This window comes from Toxorhynchites rutilus, chromosome 2, assembly GCF_029784135.1.
Source record: "Toxorhynchites rutilus septentrionalis strain SRP chromosome 2, ASM2978413v1, whole genome shotgun sequence".
In the NCBI taxonomy this organism is placed as follows: Eukaryota; Metazoa; Arthropoda; class Insecta; order Diptera; family Culicidae; genus Toxorhynchites; species Toxorhynchites rutilus.
In genome coordinates, this window is record NC_073745.1 from 303,227,106 (window position 1) to 303,244,115 (window position 17,010).

At 35.8% G+C, this 17,010-nt stretch overlaps 1 protein-coding gene across 5 annotated transcripts in view; it reads right to left on the minus strand.

Annotated features, from left to right (window-relative positions):
• Positions 1–17,010, minus strand: part of LOC129771009 (uncharacterized) — a 493,902-nt gene that overhangs the window by 325,040 nt on the left and 151,852 nt on the right. The gene's annotated exons all lie outside the window — the stretch shown is intronic.

The window sequence follows — 17,010 nt, forward strand, 5'->3', positions numbered from 1 at the left end:
AACCTAAACCAAGAGAAATGTAAAAAAAAATGTAAAAAATAATATCTGCTTATTTTTCACAATCTGACCAAAAAAGTCACTGATAGGGGGTATCCACTTGAAGTCAGGCCCGCACTGCATGAGCATATCCCAACAAAGCTTCTTTGCCAAACGACTGAGGAGAAGTAACAGCAGTTGTAGTAAATCAATTATTTTAAAATGTTTTCCAAATTTTCACCGTCTGCATTTTTTTTTATAAAATCGATGATTAATAAAACCGTAAACTTAAATTCATAAGACTAAACATATAAACAATAGTTCTTTTTATAGAATCATCCGATTTCGTATAAAAAAAATTCGAAATGTAAACATTTATCGAGAATTTAGAAGAAACACAAAATTTATCGAATTTTCCTGAAAAATGAATTTCAATGTTTAAACTATTTTTTTTCTGTGTAATTTTTTTATATAGTTTTATGAAAACTTAAACAATTTCCTATATAACATTCTTTGATTTTACATTTTACAACATTTTATAGAAATTAGAGTTTTTGAGTTGTATTTTTTTGTAAAACACTGGCCCTTTTAAAAAGTAGTTTTTAAATGTTTCATGTACCGTCGATGGGGGTGAGATTGGGTCAAAAACGGAGAAAGTTACTATTGAGCAATTCCACGCCAAATCAGCCAACTGTTGACCCGACCTTCTCCGACTATTTTTTAAACTTGGTACTTATGATAGAAACTTCCAAAAACACAATTTTCATTTTCATCTGACCAATTTGAATTACGACTGATTTTTGAAAAGGGCGTAATCGAAATCATCGATCTTTCTTGCAGAAAATCGTAACTCAAAACCCAGATGTCTCATTAAAATATGATGTTGGACAAAGTTGTTCGAAAATCAATGAATAATTTAGGAAAACTAACATTACAAACGCACTGTTAAAAAATCTTACTCAAAAATTGAATTTAATTTTAAAAACTTTTTTATCTCAAAACACCCCTTTTCGATATTTCGAGCCTGATTCTCGAATACACTTCACGGTGGAAACGAAATAAACGGCACGCCATTGAACTACGTTTTACGAGTTAGTGAAGTGTCGAAGATAATAAAGAGTTTTCAGGCAGAATAAGCACTTTTCAAATAAAAAATCATTAATGAAAATTAACTTCTTCGTATCAAACTGGTATTTAATGTGAGTGGAAAACTTTGTTTTCTTCATGTGATATAATAATCTCATATAAAAATTTCATCTGAAGATAATTTGATATTATAATCATAAGTTTAGTGGGAAACTAATCTCGTATCCAGATGTCGACACCGTACCATTGTCATCGCGGATACGTTTCATTCCGTTTCCACCGTCAAATGTATTCGAAGTGTATTCGAGAATCAGGCCCTTCTTTGCATATTCTTAGTGCAAAACCCCTTTCAATTTAACAAAGTTTAACGTACAGTGATGCTGTGGTAAATTCACCAAAATGGAGATATGAATTTTTGAAAATATATGAGATTCCAATACTTTGTAAAATCGTAACAATTTAAGAAAAGTAATGAAAAAAATTAATTTCTCATACGATCCAACCATTTTTTCAAGTGAAAACAACATCAGTGAAATTTTTACACTATGTCGGAACATTTATTTGTTGTTATTTTATTTATTGTTATTTCCATCGAAAATTCTTTCACATACCTTTAACATTTGTGAAGAAAAAAGTAATATAGCGTGACGCATAAATCACGCAACGCTTTCTGAAGGAAAAAAAAGCGATCGCGCTGCAACTATCGAGCGAGTTGGTTCCTAAGCGGTTCAGTTGTTCGACTGCCGATGTATGGATATATGGAAAAAAAATCATCATCGAATTTCAAAAACCAACCATGTACAATTTGTTTATTGGCCCAAAAAGATGACCTGTGCAAAGTTTCAGCACAATCGGACATGATTTAGGGGTGTCTCAATCTTAAAAAACAATTTTTGATCAAAAATCGACCTTTCGGGCCATTGCCTGAGAGGCAATGAAGGTATGAGAAAAAAATAATTGTCGAATTTCAAGAGCCGACCATGTACATGTACAAAAATCAACTTTGAGGGCTTTGAGGCACCCCTAAATCATGTCCGATTCAGCTGAAATTTTGCACAGGTAATTTTTAGGCCAATAAACAAAATGTACATGGTCGGTTTTTGAAATTTGACATGACTATTTTCGCTGCCACCCTAATATATATGTCACAGGTATATTTGTGAAAATCGGTTACGTGACTTATGCGCCACGCTGTAGATACAAAAGAATAATATTTTTCGACTTTTATTTATTTCAACTATGATTATTTATATACCGGAAGTATTTCAGTTTCTTCTTCGGAAGTAGAATATATCTTAGCTGATATCTTGTCACCAGAAATAGGTGTAAATGAATGATATTTATGAGTACCAAGAATTGATTTCGTTTTCTTAGAAATCTGATCAATTTTCATCAGCTATTTTATAATCATATTTAGAAACATAACAGAAGAATTTTTTAGTCTTAAAATTCTGCTTACATTCATTGGACCAATCATAAAGTTCTTTTGGATTTTCCAGCGGATGTTTATGCTGCCTTGCGAAGCTAGCTCTTCTTGCCATTCGTTTAAAAATCCCTTCTATTGCATCACATGGACCTTTGTCATGTGAAGTGGCAAAAAAATGCCATTCAACTTCTAAGCCATAGCCTCTCGTAAATTCACATAGAATAGCAAAGTGAGATAGTGCTCCCTTGGCCGAGTGGTTAGCGTCATAACTAACATGCCGGGTGTTCGGGTTCGATTCCCGTTCTGGTCGGGGGAATTTTTCGTCAAAGAAATTTCCTCCGACTTGCACTGGGATCACGCGTATTCTAGAGCTTGCCACTCAGAATGCATTCAAGGCGTGTTATTTGTCATAGAAATCTCAACTAAGTACTAATAAAAATTACGCAAGTAATACTACGTTGAGACGGCGAAGTTCCTCTAGGAACGTTAGTGCCATTGAAGAAGAAGCAAAGTTTTTTCTATTCTTATACTAAGAAGCAACACCATCTGACTAAAAGATACACTTTTCATAGATACAGTCGATTTAAAGTGCCCCAATAATTTAGATATAAACAGCTGTACTGCAACGGCATCATGTTTCAAAACATCCGAAATGACAATAAAGCTCAAGTTCTGTAGTGTACCATTATCATTGCAATAAACTACAAACGGGTGTATTGTGCACTGGGAATTATTTCAATGATAGCTTTGAACTTCATCTTGTAAAACTAAAGTAAAATTTTCGGTTAAATCACATATCATTATAATTTATCATTCTGCCAAACATTGTTTTCTTGTTTTTGAAAATCTTGCTTGTTCATTTTGATTGAAATCGTGATGTTATCAATTTTCTTCACAAAACATGAGCAAAATTCTTCTGAAGACATTTTATTCAATTCAGTTTTACATCTGTCAGTTGACACCCACAGCTCAAAAGCCCCCTCTATAACATTTTTTTATTCAATTGAACTTGGAAGGTCTTTTTTTCAAATGATAAAACATCATGTGGATTCTATTCACACAAATACTATATCCTTGTTTAGAATTCATTGCAGTTTTTAAAACTGCCTTTGGATTTGCGGTGCGATGGTTGTTTATTGAATCATCAAAGAAGAAGGGGTAATTTTCAACGTTCTTGGAATCAAATGAAAGCTGTTTGATAGGGTTGATTGGATTTGCTGTTGATTTGGTTAGCAAAAATTGTGTTGGTCCGGAAAATCTTTGAAAAAACAGAGTATAATCGATTTTTCATTTCTTCCCCACATTGTTGCTCACTACACCTACACACACCAAGATAAAATTATGTACGTAAAATATTCTAATACATAGTTTTAGCTTCAAAATGATGTACGTTCCATCAATATGCGTTGATTTTTCACGAAGTTACAGCATGTCAAAAATCACTTAAAATTTCCGACTTCGCACTCTGTTCCTCTACTTTTTTGGCCGAGTGTATATCGAAAATTGCGTGTAGGATCGGTTTATTGCGTTACTTTTCTTGCAAAGCTAAAATTTCACAAAGTACTAAAATTTCATAAATTTTCAAAAATCATTTTTCAATCAGACATCTGGATTTCGAGTTTCGAGATTTTTTGATAGAAAGACCAATGATTTTGATTACGCACTTTTCAAAAATCAGTCGTTATTTAAATTGGTCATATGATAATGAAAATTGTGTTTTTGGGAAGCTTCCATCATAAATACCAAGTTTGAAAAAAATCGGAGAAGGTCGGGTAAAAATTTACTGTTTTTTGGCTGATTTGGCATTTGGAATTGCTCTATTACTAATATCTTGACAAATATTGCGAAGAAAGCTGTGACCCGTTCAAAAGGAGACATACTTCCACTACTTTCAATGCATAAGACTTAACTGTAGTACAAATAGTTATTATTTAATAATTCATCAAAGTTTGATGTGTAGATAGCCATCAAATAACACACCAGAAAAATCTAATGCCCAGCATTTTACAGAACTACTATAATGCTAAATATTGGATAGAATGATTCTTTTAAGTCTTGCCAGATGAGTCATTGCTGATTTTGAACATCAGAAAAGTTTTTTTCCATTGGAATTTCAACATTTTCGAAATAATCTGTTATTAACGCTGAGTGGGGGTGAGTATGGATAAAGCATAAAATTGAACATATACAATTAACACTAGAACTACCGAAACCGTCAATTTGACGGATTTCAAATTTCATGGTCACAAATTTCATATAATTTTAAGGTATTGTTCTAAACTTTTATGATGACTTTTTATGAGATGTAAGGATAGTTTTTTATTCATATTCAATTTCTGATTATCGGCTTTAACTTCCATAATCAGTACCACCTATACCTATTTCTACCGAGACCCGTCAAATTGACGGATCTGGCAATTTCAAAGTTTTTAACAATCTATGCATCATCCATGGAATGGTGGACATCAATACGTATTTGCATTCGATTAGACATGCAATTTCGTGCAGTATACGCACAATAGTTGCCCGATACGTTTGGAGTTCGGAGAAGTTAGGAAATTTAGACTGTAAACAATAGAGAAGGTATAATCACTCTATGATAACAAAAATGTTATAAAAGAGTAAATGAGGCTTCTCCACAGGGTGATATTGAATAGGAGTTCAACTGAAAGTAAACAACGGACTCTTTTCTCTTTGAGTTTGCGCAATAGAATAGAATTGTCAGGAACAGCTAAAGTGGTGAAAGATGACATGGCTCTTTACTCTACAAAACTCTACAAATCAGATAATATTATTCTGACAATTTTTGGAAGTAAACCTCGCAAAAAGTACTGATTCTTAGCTCTAAGCATGGATCGGTAAAAATAGATTCCAATAGAAAACAAATACCTGAAATTGTATGGTTTTACAATAAAACCAAGTTTGGAGTAGATGTAGTTGACCAGATGGCACGCTAATATAGCGTAAAAGCGGGGTCTCGTAGATGGCCATTGCAAGTGTTCTACAATATTTTGGACTTGGCAGCAATCAATTCGTGGATTTTATACAAAGAGACTTGTAATGGCAACATAACCAGGAATCAATTCTTGTTTCAATTTGCAGAAGAACTTTCCAATGAATATAAGTGCTGCAGAGAACAAGCATCCTCCAAAAAACAATCAAACAAAGCAATGGATTGTACTACAGAAAACTCAACTATGAGACCTTAACAACAAAAACAGAGCGATGTATACTTGCAAAACATGCAACGAATACGTTTGTGGCAAGTGTTCATCCAGAATAACATGCTCTTGTAAGACATGTTCTTGTAGACATATAAATGTAAATATAAACCGTTTTTGTTTATTTTTTTCATTATAAATATATAAAGTGTTATGTTAAATGTTGTTTTTGTCAAATCACATTCTTTTATTAACATAAACAAAGTCAAAAAATACAACAAAAGCGCTTATCAGAAATACGTCAATTTGACGGGTGCGGTAGAACTAGGTATACATCAAACGTCGGTAACTCAATCCCAGCTGGCGTCGTTGGGATTTTCTGAGGCGAAAAATCTCTGGTTACGTCTTCCTTCGGAGCGGAAGTAAAAGAAGTTGGCCCGGCTCATGAGTTGTTGAGTCTGATAGGTAGGAACAGGTGGAGTCGCCTCCCTGATGTCGGTGATTGGCACTAAAGTGGCGGAAATAGGCCGACGAAAAATAAGCGAAGATAAAAAAAAAAAAAAAACGTCGGTAGTTCTAGTGTTAAGCTGCAATATACATGCAAAAATACACCAATACACTCACAATTTTCCAGATTCAACGCTCATTACACCGCCGCTAGATGTGATTTTTTTTTATTGGAATTGGAGGCAAATTCTTCGCACGTATAAGGAGAAAACTGTTTTTTTTTTAGCGACAACATTGCAAAAGCCACACTCCCTTCGGGCTAGAGGAAGGCAGCCCAATGTGCCGGTGAGAGATGTGTTGGCTCGGTTAGACCTTGATTACATGTCCCAAATATATGTTTTCCTTAAATCTATCGATGTTCGTGTGTGATTATCCTTATATCCTTATACCCTCCATTTCTTTCTTTGTGAGTAATTGGTCCGCTTGCTATAAACAGGAGAATGAAATGTAAATTCACAACAGATGTACGAATAGATTTAAGAATTGAGTGTGTGTGATTATCAACATTGTAATAATTTCCTTATACCCCATCCTTTTCCTGAGAAAATGTCACCCTTTTAATCTCGAGTCCACTACGAGTAATCGGTTTCCCACATTACTAACCATAGATTTAAGAAAATTGTTCATATATATATAGTTTTAAAAATATATTTAAGATATCGGCTCCTTTAAACTTATGTAACTGAGCCTGTAAAAATAAACGAATTTATAAAAAAAAAAAATTGCAAAAGCCACATTTTCCAAGATTACTGAAGCCGCTAATTGAAAGCCTGTAGCAAGTGCCCTTCTTCCGATGTATGGTTGACTCGTTGGTAATTGTATGGGTTATTCATATAATTTTTGTTATGGATTTAAAAAAAACATGTTTTTGAGGAAAAACGATTTAAATTTTCAAAATAATTTTGTTTTAATTAATTTATTTGATATATGTGATGGGAAACTTCCTTACCTTTGCTTTCAAGCAAAATTATAAAACAACTAATGCCCTCTATCTTCAACCATGTATACCATAAAAAGCAAATACAAGCTATAATTACGAAAACAGAATCCAGTTTTTGTCGCAAGTGCAATATTAAAAAAAAAGACTTGCTTACTAGCTTCAATTTGATGTGTCTGTAATCTAAATCGGTCCAGTAGTTCAAAAGTTTTGGAAAAAAGGTATTTTTGGAAAACCGGTTTGGCATAGACTGGCATAGAATTGAAATAGTCCACCAACGAGCCACACACTAGCTATAAAAAAATCCGGGCAACCCAATGTTATGCTACTTACAGGAAAACTTGATATCAGTCATTTTCACAATTTAAACAAATGAAAATAACAAAATCCCTGCACGAAATCTGCGTAGAAACGCATTGAATGAAAATCTTTGCTAGAGATTGGTAATACTGATTTGAATAGTATACGTAAATTTTACGTTCCGTAACGTTACCAGTACCAACCAGGAGCGTGAGACTGATACTCTGCTAATCAGTGACATTTGAATGAATAATCCTACCGCGAGATGTTGGTGGGAGAAATGAATTCATTCCGCATTGGGTTCATAGCCGTAACTGACCTATGATAATAACGAGATCAACATGATTTTGTGTTTGCCGATTAGATGAATCTGGAAATCTCTTCGCGAACATCTAAGAAACCTTCGTCCACCTTAACCATTTGTGGCCCAACAATTAGTAATTTATCAGAACAACTATAAAACTAGAGCAAAACAATAGCCACGCATTGAGCGGGCGAAACCTGTACAACAATTGTATTTCCTTCAACAGTTTAACTGTGAGTAATCCAATAAATCAAAAAAGTAAAGAACAGAAAAATCCTGACCATCGCACTGGAGGATATTTCATCGTCATTCAATGATTTGACAAAGCCTCAATTTGTGTTTGGAATAGTGATGTATGTCATAATCATTCGGCAAAAATATGGTAATGCATTGCAGTAAAACGACAAAAAAAAATCAGGATGAATTCTATTCATCAATCTCTAATAATTAGCTGATGAATAAATGTTGTGTGCCTCTAATTGAAGGCAGAAACTATTCCGCGTATGTGTTTTATTTACGAGAGAATGTCTTATCACAATATGTGAATGGAATGGTATATAAATAATGACTATATTCTCGGAAGCGGTTTATCAGGAACCAAGCAAATTATTCAATCGTAATATTCGGTATTCGCGTTATAGGGTAAAGTTGTACCGAACGACACAACGTCACGAAGGCGATCCCCATCCTTAGTCGAAGAATAACATTCAAATACAACTACATTCGTTACGTAAGTTCTACGAAGTGCAGAAGTGATCCAGGTCTCGATCTTAAGCACTCCGGATTAACATATTTTAAGAACTTTTTGGTGAATTTTTCATTTTTTATAACAACAAGATAAAAATGCATGTGTGTAAGATAAAGAATATATTAGGCTGTCAAAAAAGTCCTGCGGTATTTTTTTTGAATTTTCATTTGTTCATAAAATTAGTTACAATCATCTGTTTTAAGTCAAATATGCGCCGTTTTTTTCGATGACTTGTTCCCAACGAGATGCCAACTTCATAATACCCCTGTTATAGAAGCTCGCTTCCTTATTGGCAAAAAACTCGGATAGCCAATTTTCACAGGCCTCTTTTGTGGCTAACTTCTGACTACCTAGCTCGTTCGCCATGGACAAAAACAGGTGGTAGTCACTTGGTGCAAGGTCCGGACTATACGGCGGATGCAAAAGAACCTCCCATCCGAGCTCCCGGAGCTTCTGGCGCGTCACCGAAGAAGTGTGTGGCCTGGCGTTGTCCTGATGGAAGACAATGCGGCTTCTGTTTATCAAAGATGGCCTCTTCTTCATGAGTGCTACCTTCAAGCGGTCCAGTTGTTGGCAGTACAGGTCCGAATTGAGCGTTTGGCCATAGGGAAGCAGCTCATAATAGATTATTCCTTGACAATCTCACCAAACACACAGCAGAACCTTCCTGGCCGTTAATGAGGGCTTGGCCACCGTCTGAGCCGCTTCAGCGGGCTTCGACCACGACCGTTTGCGCTTCACGTTGTCGTAAGTGACCCACTTTTCATCGCCAGTCACCATCCGCTTCAGAAACGGGTCGATTTTGTTGCGATTCAGCAGCGATTCACATTCGTCGATACGGTCAAAGATGTTTTTTGCGTCAACGTGTGTGGCACCCATACATCGGGCTTCTTTGTGAATCCAAGCTTCTTCGAATTCTTATCCCTTTATAATTATCAATAGCTTCTTATCCCCAGCTCTTGGCCGATGCTACGGCTGCTACTATGCCGGTATTTCTCGGCTAATTCAGCGATTTTGTCGCAATTTTCGACGACAGGCCTTCCGGAGCGTGGCGCATCTTCGACGACCTCTACACCAGAACGAAAACGTTGAAACCATCGTTGTGCGGTGGAAATGGAAACTGTATCGGGTCCATAAACTGCACAAATTTTATTGGCAGCTTGAGATACATTTCTGCCTTTGTCATAGTAGTAGGATTTTCTCTTTATTTTGCTCCATATTTGCGACACTATAACTCACGAACGACTTAACCAAACAAAACAAAACTGTCAAGGACTATATTATAGCGCGCAAAAATACCTTTCCAACAAGCTATAGTATGACTCGATACAATGAAGTAATCTATGGAATCCCAGATCATCTACGCTCCGATTATATTCCGCCGATATTTTCGGCAGAATATGGGAAAGTTAGATCTGATAAAATGTTCTTTACTGACGGTTCATTCATAAACGGGTCCACTGGCTTCGGCATCTTCAATGAAAATTCCAGTGCCTCTTTCAAACTCAAAGATCCTTGTTCCGTGTATGTCGCTGAACTGGGTGCGATATACTACGCACTGGGGATCATTGAAACATTGCCCATCGACCACTATTTTATTTTTTCAGACAGTCTCAGCTCAATAGAGGCAATCCGCTCAATGAAAGTTGATAAACGCTCATCTTATTTCCTAACAAGAATAAGACAACTATTGAGTGTTTTGGTCGAAAAATTATTCAAGATTACCTTAGCATGGGTTCCCTCTCATTGCTCGATTCCGGGGAATGAGAAAGCGGACTCGCTAGCTAAGGTGGGCGCTGTAGAAGGCACACTTTTTGAAAGGCAAATTGCTTATAATGAATTTTTCTACATTCCTCGTCAGTATACGCTCGTAAGTTGGCAGCGCATGTGGATTGGTGATGAGTTCGGTCGTTGGTTTTCCCTAAGATTATCCCTAAGGTTTCGACGAGTGCTTGGTTTAAGGTATTGAATGTAGGTCGTGATTTCATTCGCGTGATATCTCGGCTTATGTCCAATCACTACAACCTAAACGCGCATCTCTATCGCATTGGGCTCGCAGCAAACAATCTTTGTGATTGTGGCGATGGCTACCACGACATCGAGCATGTTGTCTGGTCGTGTATCCGGTTCCATGCTGCTCGCTCTCAGCTCTCTAGAGCACTGAGAGCACAAGGCAGACAATCGGAGATCCCCGTCCGGGATATCTTAGGTAGCCGTGATCCTGATCTTCTGCTTCATCTATACCTGTTCCTCAGGAACGCCGATGTCAACGTTTAATGATGTTTCCTTCGTTGTGTCCCCGTTTTATATCCCTCCTATCCGATCGATAAACTTTTACTTAGTCGCGGCAATACATACACACACTCTTTACAGATACACGGGCCAAAGGTTGTGCAGTCCACTGATGATTCAACAAGAGCCAAAGGTTGTACCGCTCATGACAACTCTACATGAACTGATGATTGCGCCGGTTAGTGACCATTCTATCCTGGATTCCTCGAGTCGAGAAAGACGCACCACGCTAGATATGAGGTACAGACTAGGGGGGCGTTGCTGATCAAGGGTCAGCTGCATCCCAATAGGAAGTATCCCGAGTCGGGCACACGTACAGAGCATTGGAGACAGCAACATCCGAATTACGAAAACACTTAATACTAACCTCGAGCCAACCGCGAGTAATCGGTTACATATTACTAACATAGATAATAAGAAAAATTGTTAAAGTATTGAACTCCCGGCCCCGTGAGGCTAACGCCATATGAGCCTTGATAAAAATATATATTTTGGAAAAAAAAAAAAAAAATGAATACAACTAGAACTACGCGCTTACAACAACACCTCGCGGAAATCCCGCAGGACTTTTTTGACAGCCTAATATATATACTCGACAAAAAAAAAATTAGAAAAGCAGAGTGCGAAAAGCTGTGTGAAAAATCAACGCATGAAAATGGTATATACATTATTTTAAAGTTTAAACTTTCCAGTTTTGGAATATCCTGCGAACATTTTTATTTTTATCTTGGAGTGTGTAGATGTATATCGCAAAAAATCGTTTCCTTTGTGTTTTTTCCAAAGATTTTGTGGACTAACATAATTTTTTTTATCAACTAAGTTGATAGCAAATCCAATTAACCTTGACAAACTAACTTTCATTTTATTCCTATAATGTTCCTGTTGCACCTTTCAGTACAGAGATATTCTTGTTTCAATGAAAAGGCTCCCTCAGTATTTGTTTTTTGTTTGAATATTGAAGTATTCCACCACAACTTTTGCGACTATTTAAATTTTTACGCTAATTTACTCCAAATACGAAAGTTGAAACGATCGATAACATTGAATATTTATTTGCTATTTATTTGCAATTCGTGCTACACTACATTTATTCAACGGAACTACTATACAATTTTACTTAGACTACATGTAATTTATTGTAATACTACGGAAACAGGACAATTACTACTGTTCACTTTGAATCTAGGATAAAGACTATTGGTTATAAGTTTGTATTTAATGATGAATAATTCAAAAAAAAGTGCTCCCGTGGCTAAGTGGTTAGCGTCACACCTAACATGCCGGGGGTTCAGGTTCGATTCCCGTTCTGGTCGGGGGAGTTTTCCTCCGACTTGCACTGAGGTCACGCGTGTTTTTGAGCTTGCCACTCAGAATGCATTCGAGGTGTGTTATCTGGCATAGAAATCTCAATTAAGTACGTATAAAAATGATGCAAGTAATACTACGTTGAGACGGCGAAGTTCTTCTAGGAACGTTGGTGCCATTTAAGAAGTAAGAGGTTCTATAAATAATGATCTCATCGCAAATTAAAAGGCGGTTTTGAAAACTTCAACAAATTCTGTACAAGGATAATTTGTTAGCTTTGTACAGAGTTCATTAGAATTCTGTACAAACAAATTAGTTCTGTACAACATTTATTGGAGTTTTCAAAACTGCCTTACGGTTTGCGGTGTACTCTTTATTTATTGAATTATTCATGATCAAACACAAAGGGGAAGTTTCATTCAAACATAAATATAGATGTATGGAAAGGTCCTACAAAAAAGTACTAGTGCTAAAATTTGTCATTGAGTTAGTTGGCAGACAAAAGGTGTTAGTCTACAAAAAGTTTGGAAAACAGAAAGAAATTGTTTTTTTTATTTCTTCCTGATATTTTTGTTCACTACACTAAGGTCATGTGGTCATGTCAAATTTCAAAAACCGACTATTGATCGGTTGATCAGTTTTCGAAAAAAAATAAATTAATGCCAAATGTCATCTCGAACATATTTTTCGTCAAAAATCGACTCTTTGGGCCTTTATCCGGGAGTACACGAAATCGGAGTTTTAAACAAAAATACTTTGGATGCCAAATGCCTTAAAATTGTATGAAACGTACAGACTTATTGTTATCTCGAAAAAAAATATGTCAAAAATTTACTTTTCAGACGAAAAAACGATCGAGTGCCAAAAAGTGCAAAAGTGCCGTAAAGTCAATTCTTGGAAATAAAAAGTTTTCGAGATAACAATAAATCTCATGCAATTTTAAGACTTTGGTATCAAAATTTTTTTTTTAAATTCTGATTTCATGTACTTCCTCTTTGGGTGATTTTTCGGTTTTCAAAAAACTTAAATTTTTAGATCTGCGACACTAGGAAATTGAGTCCGATTGAGTTAATATTTTGCAAATACAGTGGAATCCGTTCATAATAGCATCGAAGGGAGGTCATAATAAGCGGACGTAATGCACATTGTTTTGTGAAAGAAACCGTTTTTTAATGTAAATATGTACTTATGCATGTAAATAAGACATTGGAAATCGGCATTGTTAATACATGAGAGTAGGGGGAACTTTTGATTGGTTAATGATTGATTGATTTTTTGATGGGACATAATAATATGATATAAAAGCATTTCTAGATACTTCATTGGACTTGTTTTCTTGTCGATATAGCTCAGCCCATATATTATACAGTCAACTCTCCCTAACTCGATATCCAAGGGGACCATCGAGTTAGGGAGGTATCGAGATACAGAACATTTTTTCATAATTTTTTTTATGTCATAAATTTTCATATATTAGGGTAAGTGTCCCAATTATGGTATGGATTTAATTTTTTGATTCATCCCCTTAAAGTCATTAAACACCTTTCTCACATAATTTTTTTTCCACAATCTATCAGGAGGTGATAGACGGTTACATTTCACGAAAAAAATACTTCTACGCATATGTTCGAATTTCAACGATGGCAGAGTTATAGATTTTTGTTTTGTTTCGTACTCTGTTGCCTCAAACTGGCTCTATATTGAAAATGCCGCTACGTAAGTCGATTCTGTTGCTTTCATTTGAAAGATCAGAAAATTTAGTACAGAATATAGTAGTGGAACATCTAAATTAGTGGATTTTAATAACATTTTGGAAGTGGATAATTTAAAAGTTAGTATTTTTTTAATGTGTAATTATTAATTTTATCCCAAAAATTCATACTAAACTTGATTGTTTCTATCAATCAAGTTAAAGCTCTCTAACCACTGTACAGTTCTCTACTCTACAACTCAAACTGTATATAATCGAGTCATATATAATCGGGTCCTACCTGGATCAGGAACTAGGGTAACAAAGGAAATATTGATTAAGTATGTTATTCAATCTCAATTGTAACGATCACGCAGGAGCTGTTCAATCACAAAAAAAAATGTTGAAATAGTTTCACAGGAACATTTTCAGTTGATTTAAATATTCCGGACATATTCTTCAGCTCGATAGGACTACTATCTTCAGCTTTTTCAACACTTTCCAATACATCGGTATCTGGCATCAGATCACAGCAAATCACATTCTGGTCCTTTTCGCACTAATCATTAAAGGACGTTGAGCAATCGAACGGTACTGTACTGTCGACATCAGCAAGCTCAAGATGCATGATTTATGCCAGCAAACTATCACCATCATTATTGAAGGAAAATTCGGTTTTTCGGAATCAATTTTGCATAGTCTCAGATTTAACCTTATGGATCCAAGAGCGTGAAAGTATTTCAATTGTATACCTTTGAGGAGAAAGAGATATAAGTATGACACACTACAATTACACATAATTCCCGAATAAATACCTTTCTATTTTCTTTGGAATTTTTTTTGTCAAGTTGCATAATTCATTTCTCAAGAACCATTGAGGTCATACAGACCTTGATGTTGCTCTCGTTTATCACTGGTTAGATTTTTCCATTTTGAAACATCGTGGGGTTTCACTCTTTCCAATGACCAGCAACGGTAGTTTATCGCCTCCGTCTATGTTGGTTGTGCTTTGAAGTTAAGAATTCTCAGTTCCCAAATTCGCAAACCTTCTGCCGAAGAATAGAACCTGAGAGCGATAAAGTATTCTCTCTGACTTGATAGATTTAAAAATCCAAGCTGGAGCTTTTCGTTCCCGACCAACCTTATACGGTTTTTGTCAATATTTAATTTTCCCTTCCTTTCCATTTTTCTTTTGTTTGAATAGTGTTGATACCGTACTTTGTGCAATACTGAAATATTTTACAACTTCAGACACCTTCCGCCCATACTTTTCGACCTGCTCGATGATGCTCAACCGTTGCGCAATGGTTAGCAATGGTTCACTTGAAAGGTTTTCCATAACTGAAAACAAATTCCTTGGCGACACGAACACTTCGTCTTCACATTCAAGAGCAATTGAAATAACAGTTAGAAACGCACAAAACAAGTACGCGAAAATCAATCTAGTTAGGGAGGTGAACATCCATGGAAAAATGAATCAAAACCCATCGAGTAAGGGAGGCATCGAGTTAGGGAGGTATCGAGTTATGGAGAGAAGAATGCTTGTAAAATAGAAGGTGCCATTAAATCCATCGAGTTAGGGAAAATATCGAGATACAGAACATCGAGTAAGGGAGAGTTGACTGTAGAATAATTTATCTCTGAAATGAACATAAAACTGAAAAAAAAACAACCATCATCCACCGATTAGTATCTCTAGCGTAGTTATAGTTTACAATTCTCACACAAGTGCAATTCTTTCTTTGTATATGTGTGACCATTGTATTTAGTGAGTATACGATAGTCAAACATTTGTATTTTGCTCTTGCACGTATGAATCTAACTTCGTCCTTATTCTTTCCCGCTCAATAATGTTATGCATTATACTAAATAAATATTCTACACCACTAACATTAATGTATACATATTATTGAATAATATAATAAAAACGTCACTTGTCCAAAAAAGTTACTCCTATACTCGCGTCGGTGTCTCAGACCGATTATAGTACAAAATGGACACACGTCACCTTCGTAAAAAAACTTACGATACGCTAAAAAATTGGCGATCTAACGTGCAAATCTACATCTAGGCGGCGCTGCTGTGAAAGTGATGATGGTTTTAAATTTTGCCATGTGAGCTCATGGAAGGTTTGTAGTTTTTTCCATAAATTACAATGTTATAATCATGAAAGATTATTTGATTGCGATGAGTTTGGAAGAAATTTAATTCTGCGCAATTTTATATATAACATGTTATTTATTTACCTCTTTCAGTAGAGAAAACTATAGAAATATTGACAATGGAAAAAAAGGAAATTCGAGAGCACAATCAAACACAAGTAGAAAAATGCACGATTCCTGCATGTGAGAACTACCTTGGAAAGCCCGGAAGTAAAATATACGTGATTTGTTTTCGAGTTTTAGGTTACCTTTGCATCATTTTCTTAGTTCAAAAACAAAATCCAGATGTCTCACCGATCGTTTACGTTTTGCGTTAGATCGCCAATGACCAACAACGAATAAGGTAGCTAGAGAGAATCGCAAAGTCGTGTCGATGTTGTCTGTGAAATCAACGAATAATTGATTTCTCGGTCTGTTCAACAAATATTACTCATACACCTTTCATCTTTCGTAAAGGATTGTGAAACTACTTCGTGCAGCCAGCAAAGAGGTTCAACGCCCAAATCCTCGCAGCCCAAACGTAACGCACTAGTTTTCGAACTTCTAAACTTACACTCAGTAGGGGAACCGCGTGTAAGACGGACAGTGGGGGTGTGATGGACAGGTGGTTTCATTATGAATTTCAAATTTCTGTTCATGGGAACCCCTTCTACATGATATTCTAGAATTTTTAAACCATCCCATGACAATGAATACTGATCAAAAGTGAAATAGGGGAACAAAAACCGAAAATCAAACATGATTCCGCGTGTGGATGTAATTTGCGCGGCTTCGATATAAAGTATTTTGGGTGATTTAATTGCAAAATTAAATTCACTGATGGTGATATTTCGGTTTGTGAGTTAACAGAGAAGCGATATTAGGTATGTACGGAACAGTAAATTCTTTCATAAGTGGTAAATTTCAATTATTGAAATAATTGCACTGGTGGGGTTGAAATGGACAGTCATATCCATTATCATATCCAATGCATGATGGAAAGTGAAGGGAATAACATTGAACTCTTTTTCATATTGCTTTCTTTTTTTGATCTATTTTAGTTACTGGACGCACATACATTGACAGAGAGCGGAATTATTCCTCTCGTGAGCGATAAACTTCTACGCTTCGTATATT